Raw genomic sequence first — 3010 nt, forward strand, 5'->3', positions numbered from 1 at the left:
ACATACAGAGAAGGGGCCATGGGAAGACACAGACAGAGGCTGGAGTGATACAGCCATGAGCCAAAGAGTGGCTGGAGCCACCAAAAGCTGGAAGAAGCCAGGAAGGACTCTCCCATTAGAGCTTTCAGGGGAGGAGGAGAGTGCCCAACCAGCACGAGTTCTGACTTCTGGTATCCAGAACTGTGAGAGAATAAATTCCTGTTATTTCCAGCCACTCAGTCTGTGAAATGTGAGCATTTGTAGAAAACACCATAGATCCCCAGTTTCCATGAAGATGGGTGACATCCTGGTTAGTTGATACCATGGGCACTGGAGTGTCTGGACCAAATAAGACAAAGGATTCGAAAGGGCTTTGTAGAATGGGGAGAACTCGGTGACTGAAAGCTACAATTTCAGTTGCTAATTAACTCTTCTAGTTAACAGAAATATCAAGCATGGGTTTCTACTTTATAGAAGAATTGGTATCCATAACATTAAATCCATTTCGAGGGTGGAAAAAAAGTCACAAAATCCAGATTTGAAAACGACGCTCTGTGGGTGGGTCCGTGAGTTAGTGCTTAGGCCTCAGTTCCTATCAGTGAAATGGAATATACATGTGGTTCTCTTACAGGCATTTTTAAAAATATTTATTTATTTATCTATTCTGCTGCACCAGGTCTTAGTTGTGGGGCCTGCAAACTCTTAGTTGTGGAATATGGATTCTAGTCCCCTGCCCAGGGATCGAACCCAGGCCCCCTGCTTTGGAAGAGCAGAGTCTTAACCACTGGACCACCAAGGGAGTCCTGGGCCTCAGTGTTCCTATCAATGAAATGGGATTTGCAGCTGCTTCTCTTATCAGATCAGATCAGTCGCTCAGTCGTATCCAACTCTTTTCGACCCCATGAATCGCAGCACGCCAGGCCTCCCTGTCCATCACCAACTCCCGGAGTTCACTCAGACTCACGTCCATCGAGTCAGTGATGCCATCCAGCCATCTCATCCTCTGTCGTCCCCTTCTCCTCCTGCCCCCAATCCCTCCCAGCATCAGAGTCTTTTCCAATGAGTCAACTCTTCGCATGAGGTGGCCAAAGTACTGGAGTTTCAGCTTTAGCATCATTCCTTCCAAAGAACACCCAGGGCTGATCTCCTTCAGAATGGACTGGTTGGATCTCCTTGCTCTTAGGATCATTTTTTCATGGGTGGTGGTGCTGCAACTGCACTCCAAATAATCCCAGGAGAGTAAGAGATGGAAACCTGAGCTATCATGCCACATCAGTTACTTACCAGCACTGGGACTCAGCAAGTCTCTGTGTCCTCATCTGTAAAATGGGAATTTAATCTCTCCTATTCAGTTCCCAGAGCACTAGTTTGTTGGGAAGAAATGAGCGTAAGTCTGTAACAAAGACTCATTAAAAAAAAAAAAAGGCAAAGGGCATCCATTGTAGTGTCCTCGCTCTTTCTATCTCTGCTCCCATAAGAGTGTCTAAGTGTCCAAGGATGAACTTGTTTCTTACAAAAGCTTTGAGATTCGGGTGTCCCCGCCCCCAAGGAGAGTGGGAACTGGCTTGCAGAGCTGGAGGAGGGCACGAGGTGGAGCATCAAGATCTGCATGTGGCTTTGATTTCAAGCCTGTGAGAGAAGATGATCCTTGCAAAGGCAGTGGCCTCACCAAAGGCTTAGTGGGCAGGATGCTGGGACCTGAGATGGAATTCAGCATTCTTGAAGTTCTGAAGCCTGACACTTTTTATGTTTTAAATCCTCTCCCTTATTTCCTGTTACTCTATTCTTCCTGACTGTAATCTTACCTATTAACTCGGGAGCAACGTGATTTAAAGGGAACATGGGGCTTCAAATAGGTTCAAGGTGCTCAGTTTTAAATAGACCACTCAATTCTCTTTTTAAAAATTTTTATTTTGCAGCTCAGAAAAAAATCTGGTTTTTCTCCTTTCAGCACTTTTTGATCAAAGTCAGATTGATAGAGTTTTTTAAACTCTATCTAATCTTAAAAGACAGACTGAACAATACAGTTTAACTCTATTTTTCCAAAGCTGCGGTACAGACTAGTTTCTGTTTCCTGTGTCTAATGGTTACAGCCATCACTTAATGTTGCTTTGCAGACAATAATTGTACCCAACATTTGACAAGGACTTTCATCTTCATTACCTCTATTATTTTTCCCCACATCATTCCTTTTTTACAGATAAGGAAACTAAGGCTCTGAGCCCAGGGTCTCACAGCCAGTAGAGTCACATGTCAAACTCTAACTTGATGTTCAGAAGTAGGCCTCAGCTGTTCACAGTTTTAAGGTGTGCCCTGGGGATCGTATTTCTAAGACTCTGGGTGGCAGCCAAACAGAGCTGGCTTGAGGAGACAAGAGGTTGAGTTCCCATGAGGTAAGTTCCCTGGGCTGGAAAGATTGTGCAGGTAAAGGTGCAAGCCAAAGGAAGTCAGCTGGGACTTCCCCGGTGGTCCAGTGGCTGACTCCATGCTCCCAATGCAGGGGCCCAGGTTCGATTCCTGGTCAGGAACACTAGAACTCTCATGCTGCAACTAGGAGTTCACATGCCACAACCAAACGCTCCACGTGCTGCAACAAAGATCGAATATCCCGTGTGTCACAACTAAGACCCGGCGCAGCCAAATAAATATTAAAAAAAAAAAAAATGAAGTCAGTTGAGGCCAGTGGAGCAGAGTACTGTACCCTCCAAGGGCTGATGGAGAAAGGATGCGTGTGCCCTGATCCAGTGCTCCCATCTGGATCCCATGAGGTCACATGCGTCAGCCCAGGCTAGGGACAGCTGGGGAGCATGAACAAATGGGCCTGTATCAACAAGGCATTTATTGAGCACTTACTGTATCAAGCACTGAGCCAAACACTATGGGAATACAAATGGCACATAAGACGGGTTTTCTGTCCTCAAGGGATTTGCAGTCAAGTTAGGGAGTCAAGACTAAAACGTGCAATGGCAGAAGAAATGATGTCTGTACCCCACTTCATAGCATAAAGTAGAAGTTGCGTAGGAGTCTAGAG

The 3010-nt window shown here is 45.6% G+C and overlaps 1 non-coding gene across 1 annotated transcript; it reads right to left on the reverse strand.

The window, feature by feature from the left end:
- Positions 1 to 705: 705 nt before the first annotated feature.
- Positions 706 to 778, reverse strand: TRNAG-UCC (transfer RNA glycine (anticodon UCC)). The gene has a single exon. It is a non-coding gene; the product is annotated as a tRNA-Gly (tRNA).
- Between the last annotated feature and the right edge of the window lie 2232 nt (positions 779 to 3010).

The sequence above is a fragment of the Bos mutus genome, chromosome 23 (genome assembly GCF_027580195.1).
Source record: "Bos mutus isolate GX-2022 chromosome 23, NWIPB_WYAK_1.1, whole genome shotgun sequence".
NCBI lineage: Eukaryota > Metazoa > Chordata > Mammalia > Artiodactyla > Bovidae > Bos > Bos mutus.